Source organism: Struthio camelus, chromosome 5, assembly GCF_040807025.1.
Source record: "Struthio camelus isolate bStrCam1 chromosome 5, bStrCam1.hap1, whole genome shotgun sequence".
NCBI lineage: Eukaryota > Metazoa > Chordata > Aves > Struthioniformes > Struthionidae > Struthio > Struthio camelus.
Genome location: NC_090946.1, coordinates 30,861,083 through 30,871,775, shown reverse-complemented (window position 1 = coordinate 30,871,775; position 10,693 = coordinate 30,861,083). Strand labels below are relative to the sequence as shown.

The 10,693-nt window shown below is 36.5% G+C and overlaps 1 long non-coding RNA gene across 1 annotated transcript in view; it reads right to left on the bottom strand.

Moving 5' to 3' along the window:
* Nucleotides 1–433: 433 nt before the first annotated feature.
* Nucleotides 434–10,693, bottom strand: part of LOC138067456 (uncharacterized) — a 68,049-nt gene continuing 57,789 nt past the window's right edge. Inside the window, exon 4 of the long non-coding RNA XR_011141423.1 lies at nucleotides 434–740. This is a non-coding gene — a long non-coding RNA (uncharacterized lncRNA). The remainder of the gene's footprint in view (nucleotides 741–10,693) is intronic.

The following is a 10,693-nucleotide window of genomic DNA, read 5'->3' as shown; positions in this document are numbered from 1 at the left end:
TCTTAAGTCCCGCCAGAGAATTCGCCTTTCTGTTACAGCAAAAAGTAACTGTTTAGCCCGTATGCTTGGATTACCTGGAACATCATTTTAGTGTTTTAATATATACATATAGTTATAACAGTTAACAGACAAATACTGATGAGAAAAAAACATCCTCTAATGACTCTTGGAACACATAGAGAGTGGTTTTATATTGTAAAAATTATTAGTCTCAGCACATTCCAGGCAAAATCAGAATCCCCTAAACACTTTTGCTGAGGGAGTCCTTTCCCAACAAAAATTCACAATCTAAAAAGACAAGACAGGTAGAATATGCATAGGAAAATAGATACAAAAGAAAATACTTGTCAGGACACACTGCAAGCCAGTGACAGATATGTATAGAGAAAAACCACATCTACTGTCTTTCACTCTATTACTCCATCTTAGAGACCAGGCTAACCTCTCAACTTTTCTTAATTTTCAACAGTACACCCCTCTCTGTGTTGCATTATTTTCTTATACTCCTGGGAGAATATAACAATTCTGAAGGAGAGGTTGGTTTTTAAAACTGCCTATGTTCAGAATAATTTGCTGGGATATGTGGTAGGCAACTCTGCAGACAATGCTGATGATTTCAGAGAGCTGAGTCCCATTAAGTGCCAGGGCAATTTGTGCTCCTGGACTGCTTTGATACTTCTCAAAATCTTCCTCCAAAACAACATGTCAACCACTGAAGAAACAGATAGGAAGATCAACACCTGTTACAAAAGAGAACAAAATCTACAGTTATTACACAAGTGAAAAAGAGTGTTACGCAGACATATAGACTCAGTATAACATATTTGTCTCAAATGAACTGACCATCAGCAAATGAAGACTACGATCCTATTTCTTTCATCTCCTATATACAAAACAGAGCAACTATATTAATTTAGAAGGCATTGTATCAGAATATCTTTAATACCTAGACTGACTGCAATACAAGGCAGTTGTAAATTCACAGTTGAGCTAAGAATTAATATCATAAATGTAAAATAACTAAAAAAGAAAACACAGCCAACTGTTATTAGCATAATTATGGTGAGTAACGCAAAAAAAACCTCTTCGTGCTTACAGCATTTGGCAAGCAACAGGGAAAAAAAAGAGAGATGTCCTTCCCACTAGAATCATCTTGTCTTCACAGTTAACATTCTCCATCCATTTGAAATGGCAACATGAAGGTGACAAAACAAGTGTGATCTTTCCAGTGCCATTTGTTTAGTACGTGGTGAAAGCGGTTCTGAAACCACTGTGGAGAAGTAACGTTCAAGCTTTACTCAGGAACCTCACTATCAGGGGAATGCTTGAAAGTGAAGAGCGGATGTTACAATATTGCTTTAGCAATGTGTCAAGGCAAAGATTTCATACCATACTGTCTGATGAAGATACTCAACAGCTAATTGGAAGGATGGTCTCATAAACTGCTACTGCCCTTTTTTTGCTGCTTCTTTATGCTCCACATCTCCTTCAACAATACGCTTAATACACTGATAGCCACTTTGATGAGCAAGGATCGGCTACAAACACTGTACTAATTTTCTCAAAAACAAGCTTCAAATTAATAAGTAAAAGCTGTTGCTGCTGTTTGCATAAACATTTATGTAAGGCATGACATGTATTAAAGATAAAGACACTAGATAGTTTTCCCATGTTCACGGAAGATAAAATTGAATCAGGTTCCTAATAAAGAGAAAACATTTGACACAGATGACCACTTTTTGTTAGCATGCAGAAGATTCAAGTTATGATTCTTGGTTTCACTGAAAGATTAGCTGAGAATAAAGTGAAGTAAACTTTTACAGCTGAAGTTACATATCCAGATCACTCTGACAGCTCAGGATGGATAATTGAATGTACTTCAGGAGGGGAATTAAAGGAATCCCCAGAGTTCTGGAAATCAGCTTCTAGCTAATAGAGCTCTTGACTTACTTTATATTTGAAGTAGTCAAGTCTGCTGCAAGTTTCCAGAGAAACTACAGAAAATACTTAAACAAAAAGACATGGATTTCTCAGGATGGCTAAATGAATTTCTTCCATGCTTTTCATTAACATAAACAGACACAGAGTCATACCTGGCTTTGCATGTTACAATGAGCCATTGTACGAAGCCAGTCAGTCTCCTATACCAGCAGGATTATGCCTGCATCCACTTCTGGAAATACATTGAAGATTCAGCAGTTTTTTGACACTGTGAAATCATTCCCCACTTGAAGCGGTTACTACATGTCTACAGAGAGCTGAGTCCAGTTATTTGACACCCTGTCATCACAGTGAAACATACTTTCTGAAGGCTTAGCCATGGACAGGACCAGCCATAAGGACAAAGTTACTGCAACCAGTTCTTGAAAGAAAGTAAATATATATCTAGTCTGAGCTTTTTTTCATTATCTCAGGTGGTAGTAACATCCTCAGGACAAGGTCACCCTGTGCAGAACTACATTTCCATAAGAAAAAGGCTCTCCTGAGTCAGATTCACAGAAAGCACTTTCAATGCACCTGCATTAGAAAACCTTCCCTTTCGTGAGAAAAAGCTAGTGCTGCTGTTAGTTGTAGCTCTACGGAGTCTTTGTACTCCTGTAAGAGCAGAAATGTGCCTATTCAATACTCATGCGGTCAAGCTACTTTAAGGTCTCATGTGATCCTGCTGTCAGGTTAGAGTGATCCAACCCAAGAGCTATTAGCTGCTAGGAAGACAGAAGCTAACTGGCTTCACTTCCGACACAGGCTGTTTGTTACCAGTAAGCACTATGACCCTACATCTCCATAGTCACTAATTGTCTTGTGTTAGCAAGACAGAAAAAGGCTTCCAATCCAGTTGTAGAAGGTTCAGAATATTTCAGTTTATAAAAAAGGATCATAAGAAACTCCATAGCCATTGGAGGTCTGGCCATCTTTGATTAAGATATGTTTCACGGCTCTTTACTTTTTCTGTACAACCTCAGTCTTCTTCCTTCCTCCCTCCCTCCCTCCCCTCCTTCCTTCCATTTTAGGGGTTGAAAAGAAAACTCTCCACAAAGGAAAAAAGTAAAGCAAAGTAAAGCTCCTGTCATCTGTGGACATAGTTCTTATTTTTATACGCTCTCATAACAGTAAAATATACTTTCTGGAGACCTAGCCACAGACAGGACCAGACAGAAGGATCAAGTCATTGCAGCTAATTCTCAAAGAACAAATGTGTTCTACTGCTGATCCATCTTCAAATCTTGTCCTCTTTCTACTGGGGATTCAAAAAAGGGAAAGATAATCCTACTAACAGTTAAGTAATTAAGGACAAAGCATCTAGGTTTGTAAGACTTTAGTCAAGAAGAAAATAATTATATAGAGCTCTTAACATATCTTAAAATTCAGTATACTGCACTCTTTGTTCAGTCAACAAAAAGCCTAATATATTTATGAACTAGATATCAAGTACAATGACTAAACAATGATGTAACACTTAATACCATGATAATCTTCTTAGATGCAGTAACCTATAGGAACAAAAATAGTTGCTGTTCGTATTATAATCTTTGCTTTTTTCTTGGATCAAAATAAGATTCAAGGGTTGCTTACAATCATTTCTTCGTTGCTGCATTGATCATTTAATACAACGCTTCTACTGAAAATTGAGCCATTTTCTAGGCATTGCAAATTAATCTTCCAGCTCCACAATTAAAGGCATCATGCTGATGAATGAGGTAGTAATGCTGATTTACATTTAGTGGTTATGTGACTCAAAGATATGATATACAATATCTTTGCCTCCTCAGCAAAAGCAGCAGGCAGTCTCTGAAAACCGTTGTCGGACAGGTTTCTTTGTTATCACTCTCACTGAGAAACCTGTAATGCTTAACATAGCAAGGAATCTGTTAATAGTATAAAAAGTTTCATTCCTTATTACTTGTTTAAAAAAGCAAATTAAATGCTTATTGATGACACCAGATTGATGGTCTTGAAGACACATTTTCTATTTTAACTCAGAGGATTGTCACATCATAGGCAGATCCTGGACCAGTTTTCTTACCCACTACAGCAAATCAGCCTTGACTAGAAACAGCTATTCTGAAAAGGACAGAATATATTCATCTTCAGGCCTATTCAGTTTTAGATCTCACTACAGAAACTGCCAACAAACGTGTTAAGTAGAGACAGTCTAATTTTGTAGATGCTGCTGCCATTGGAACAGGGATTAGATTTTATCTAAACTTGACAAGTGCCTGTCATTTGAAACAAAAGGGTGGAAATGCTCCAAGAACAGACATGTGAGAACCCACAATGAATGTGTAAGGGCTTCTGTAATTTGTTGTTCAAGGGAACAATACTTTCAGCTGTTACTTCTCCTTTTAGATTTAGTCTCTTTCTTATTTAGAGTGGAGATCTGCTGTACTTTAAAAATCATCTGGCATCTTCCCGATTTGCATCAGAGTAGGCAGGGGGGTGGCAGGAAGCAGGATGAAGAGGAGACTCCTACCTACTTGAGGTCAGAGTTGGAGGACCAATGGATCTCTCTGCCAGCTGAAAGGTGGGGATTTATCCAAGTCGAGTAGTGGGATGATTTCAGAGAGACATATGAAAATGAGGCAGATATCATAACAAGGCATTGGAAGGGATTTTTTCCTGTTTTCCCTCATCTGGGGACAAGAACTTCCAGATCTAAGTTTGTTCGAGTAAAAGGAGGAGGAAACACTTGCCAAGCTGGCCTGATTCTGGAAGAAGGGACAGCAGAAGTGGGGAGCTGTGTGAAAGTGGGATGAGTTACAACAAGCTATGCTTTAAACAGCTGGTTCAAACAAAGGGGTTGCAGCTCCCTATATTGAGGAGAAATCTGCAAGCCAAACCAGATCTGTGCTAATGTATTCATTACTTTAAAAGTACGTGGTACATACTTTAACTAAATAGAATTTAGACTGTGACTGCACACATATTCTTCATGTCAGATATTCAGCATTTATCTTTTGATGGCTATGTTGTGTCATCATCTAAGTCATATGGTCTTTTTAAATTCCAAAATTAAACAGCTGGCTTTTCTAATTTCTTTAAACTAGAAAAGAGTGAAGATTAAATTTATGGATTATGAATTACATATTGTAAAATATGTGCAACTTCAAAGGGTTATAAACATTTTAAATGAATTCCTGGGAGTTATAACAAGCCTTTAAGTGTAATTACAACTCCCAGTGAATGAATAGTGTACTTTCACTTGGAAAAAAAAGTGCTTGCAACTCACTTATAACTCAGTGAAATTAGAAATATGCTATAACACGGGGCCGTATGTCCTGCCACATTCAGTATGCCTTCCCTCATGTTTTTAATCTCTTTCACCACAAGAAGGTAATAGGGAAGATTTAAGGATTGTACGCATTATAATACTGAAATCATATTCAGATGATTAAACCTCTTCTTCATTGAGGTTTAAGATCCTGCTGAATAGCTCATCACTTCCCTATCATTAATATACAAAAGGTGCACTTTAACATAATTTTAGAAAGGATAAATGAAACTGTCATAGAGATTTTTGGTGCTTAGGAACAAATATTAACATAATTGCTCTAAAAATATTTAAAAGAGCTGAAGGTCACTTGCTGACCCTTCATCTTTAAGATTATACTGCAGTTGGCCTCTGTCTCTTGACAGTAAACTGATCAAGGCTGCTGCAATACCCAGCTATAATGCTGCCTGTCACTGCTGCTGCAGTTAAGGCTTTATCAGAGGATTTTCCTTATCATTCCTTGGTTTTGGAGATTTATAACTCCATTTAACTCATCCTTGAATATTAGTGCAGCAAATTTGCCATCATGTAAAATGGGATTTAATTACTACGGGTTTTTTCCATTTGTGGAAGGGACAAATTAGATTATTTTCAATATTCAGAAAAATACTGCTTTTAGATTAGAGGTCAAAATAAAGACCTCTGCAGATTTGTCTTTAATATTCAGCATTGCTCACCATGCTGCTTTCCTATATACACTGAGAACAAAGGAAAATCACAATTAAGTAGTGATTTTAGTTCTGCACAGTCTTACGCATCTGCTTAAAAGCACTGTCAAACCAATGGAAAGTCACATGCCCAAATTTCTGTTTCGCACTAATAAATTCCGAGTCCATGCAAATCTCTCTGTGTCCCTCAAGCCTCAAAGGGCTTTGTCTTCAGAGGTTTCGGAAAGCATCCACTGCTCCCACTAACATCATTAAGAGATCTTGGCATTTGGCACTTTAGAAAATCAAGAATTCTTACGTGTGGCTTTTGAGGCACAAATGCTACAGGGATTCTTGAACTGCACCTTTGAACCGGCTACACTTAATTCTTCAAGGATGAATTTTGCTCCCCGTATGTAGTAATCACCTTCTTAACACTAGTATTCATATAAACATATATTATAGGTCAATGCGCAGGGATGAATTTCACTTCCTATGCACAATGAATCTTAATTGCATTCTTCTTCAAGTCTTAGATCTCCCCATAGGAGAGCTGTGATCACTCACTGGGACTGGGAAAAGGAGTACTTTTCTGACTGGGTTTCTTAACAATGAAATCCTTTTCGATCCATTCAATAATGCTGTCACATACTGGCCTAGTGAAATAGAGTTCTGTATAAACAAGGAGACACCTTTTAGGCAGTATGTAATACGCAGTTGTAAGAGAGCACATATGATACTTGTCACTTATTCTTTTCTTTTCATCTTCAAAGTGCTTCAGAAGCAAACTAATTAATCCTCTAAGTAATTAATACTAATTATTTACTAGATGATAATTAAGGTAGTCTATTGCCTTACACTAATTAATTGTAAATGTTTTCATGATATACTACAATCTTTTATACGCAATTCTTATGGTCTGCTGGCTTATAATGTGTATCTTATGATGTTTATTCCAAAATGGTCAACTATGCACTTATATGACAAGGCACAACTTTTAACAGATGATCAGATGACTAGCTCACACAGGCTAAAAGACTAGATTCACCACAGGACTTGGGTGTTGGAATGCCATTACTTTAATTGGAATCCAAGGCATGGAGTTAGGTAGCTAGGCCTTGCACCTTGCACGGAAACTTCAAAATTAGGGGCTCAGGCTAAGGGTCCTAATACACAAGAGCATAACACACCCCAGCAGTAGTACAAGGATGACTGAATTACGCACTTGAGAAAAATGACAAGTGCGGCCCTGACTGAACAGCAGATGTAGTTTGTGGATGATACGCTGGGCCTAAATCAGCTTTAGGACTTAAAGGGCATATGTTCAGGTGAGTGTGCTTTTTTTAATTCAGGAAGGTGAATTGACACAGGTTAGTCTGCAACTAAAGAAAAAGAGATTCACAGGCTAGTAATACCTATTAAGTATCATGTGAGATAGAGAATAAACTAGAGAATCCTACAGTGCGAGAAGGGAGGGCATCCTGTGGGTTCCAACCTTCTCAGATAAAGGGAATCAAGCTGAAGGGAGTCTCCCACATTTGGTAGGAATACTTTTATCGCTGTGTCCTCCAGGAACGCTTTGGGTAGAGCTTGTTTCAGAAATTTCATCAAGCGGTTTCCATGGGTGAAGTAGGCAATGAAATGCTGGATTTGTGAAACCCAACAAAGCTTAGGCATGAGGAAGGCCTGAGCTGTTCAGCACTGCCAGGATTCCAGAATATCTAAAGACATGCTAGGAGACAGTGACATGTTTTGCCTTTTGACTACTGCCTTGATAGTGAACAGCTTAGCATCGTTTGAAATGCAGTGGTTCTTCAGCAGCACAACAAAGAAAAGTTCTGGCTTTAAAACAGGCTTAGAGGAAGAAAAGCACTGCGTCAGAAATTACTTACTAGGGTTCTTTATTTTATTCTCCTCCAGTGACTCCATATGAAATAAGGTAGGCTTGCATTTCAGAAGATGTTTTTTCTAAATGTCATCTTTAGCATACAGAGTCCCCAAGATCTGAAAGTCAGCCTGTGCTCACTTTACTTCTTGCATCATTAAAAATAATTATTTTGCAGACCAAATTTGAGATGGTAATCCTTGACAGAATGCAATCCAGCTCAGCTCCCTTCAGAAATAATATTTTACTATCAGCCATAATAAAAAGTTGCAAATTAAACACTGAAAGACCAGCAGACTAAATTTTTCTAACGCATACTTTGAATTCAAAAAACCCCCACATTCCTCTTCAAACACAGTCTTGACCATTTAAGTTTCTTCAAAATAAAAGAATTTTCATAAAAATAAATTAAAGTGAGGCTGAAGCCAAAATTGTGGCTTACTATATACATATTTATATGAGTACAAAGGGGACTGATTCACTGAGTTCATCGATAGGTAACTGCAGTGCTTCTATTTCACACATTACAGTGATTTTAAGTCTTGAAAAAAAAATTTAACTACATAATCTGACCTTCTGTTTAGCAGTAGCTGATTTTCATATCCAGCTTCACAGTCAAATAGCTAGGTTTGAACTAGATATTTTCTTTCAGAAATATAACCAGTCTTGATTTTAATATTTCCCTGTGATGAAAAACGCATCACAACTCTTGGTAAACTCCTCCCATTATTAATTATCCTCACCATTTAAAATATACACAGAATACCATACTCAACATTATCTCCCTTGACTTTTAACCTTTTGACTTTGGTGAAATTTTCTACCTGATTAAAAAGCCTTTTCTTATCAAATATTATGCTTTAATTATATTACTGTCCTTTATCAATAGAGTTCTGTATCAATCCATCCGTTATTTTGCCAGGGATCACTTTCAAACTAGTAGACCTATTGTGAAATGACTGTTTTGTAACTTTAAAAAAAAAGGCTAGAATTAGAATTGATTCTAATTCTTAGAAATTTCGCTGGTTTTCCAATATGCATTAAAAGACCAAAAAATCAATATTAACGATCCAGAAAGCTCTTTGGCTAGCTATTTTGAAACTCATATGGTTAAAGTCTGTTAAATTTTAAGATATTTAACTTATGTAGTTATTCTTGCAAGAGAAAGAATATCATAATTATATCTACACACATCATTTGCACCTGTATTTTAGAATTGGTACCACGGAGATCAATGGAATTTTTAGAGCCATAGCTCTTCTGTAATTTGAGTACAGATGTCTAAATGACACAGAGATATTATCTAGAAACATTTGGGGTGGGGGGATTGTTTTTTATGTTACTATTCTTCCATTCAGTATTTTTTAGCACTTATTAATATACCTATAGTACTGAACCCTACTTGGAGCTACATCAGTGGACTGTCAACTGAGCATTTTCAGAACAAAGTTTTAGATCTCTCTAGTAGCTCTTAGAAGGCCCTATAAGTTGTCATTCTAATTAATATAGAACTAAATCTGAGGTGGAAAGAGCCATCAGAGGTCTATTTGCTTAAGCTCACAAATGTTGGCACACTCAGTTTTCCTGAACACCCTTAGGCAACTACGAAAAGTTAACTTTGCCTACCGACTTTAAAACAACGTTCAATTAACTTATCTTAAGTGAAATTTAGAGTTAACTGGTTTTTTGATCCATGAAATGTGATTTCACTGGGCTTCTGTAGCTGAAAAATCAGCCAAAAATTTGGACCTCAGTTATTATCCAATACATTCATTCTCCGAACAAGTATAAAGCATATTGTTTATGCTGACAGTGTCGGCTTGAGTTTTTAGCTCTCCAGTGAACCAAACCACATGAAAGTGAGTGAAAGAGCATGTAAAATAAACAAAGAATTTGCTTATAAATGAACAAACAAGAATGATTTTCCCAGACACAAGAAAACTTTGTTTAAGAATGAATTAACAACTTTGATGAAGGATAAATAAAAGAGGCTAAGAATCAATAGATAGAGACAGGGAAGAAACCTCCATAAAATAAATGAGTTTACTCTAAAATGCAGTTCATACTTTTATATATAAGAAGAGATATTTTCCAAGTTACCCTCATGGAAGAAAAATCTACAGAATTTAATATTTTTGAATTTAGGTGGATGATACATGTTTTTAGTAGTATTCTATAGATATTACTCAAAAGCCCCATGACATTAAAAAAAATTAGTTTTCACACAAGCTTTATTACTGTTATTTTAGGGCTTCTCTTTGATTAGTTCACTTCTCTTGGATGCTCAGATAGCAGTGGGATGCCAAGAGCACATTTTCTCTCTCTATCTGGCAAGAAAATTGAGACTGCCTTTCCAAAACAAACCTCTTTTATTATAACCGTACTTTCTTTGTCACAACAGGATTAAAGCTATTGTGTTAATTCTACATAGTGTATTGGAGAGTTTTTCAGTAGACAATTTTTTCTGTGCACAATGAAATTTTGTCCTTGAGCTTTCGCTTCCACTCATGCATTGTTTCCGTTGAATAAATATTTTAATTTTTTCTCAACAATCCTAAAAGCAGTTTCTTCCTCTTCTTCCAATGCCAAATCCTATAATCTAGCTTTATCATCTTGTGCCTTAACTGCTGAAACCTCTTGCCTTTTCTAGTTACTTTCTTTACTTTGTTCAAATTGCAGCCTCTTCTACTCCCATCAAATCATCTTTTCACCTTGACTTGTCTGAGTGTCTTCAAAGGCTTTCTGAAACTTCCCATGTCAGTATCAAACTCTTCATATTTATCTGAAAGTTATATGTAGATCTGTTGACAACATCTCTGCTTTCATTTCTTACTGCCATCCTTCATACTCTTCCTTATCTCCATACTCCTTCTTTTCTCTTCCTTTCTTGTT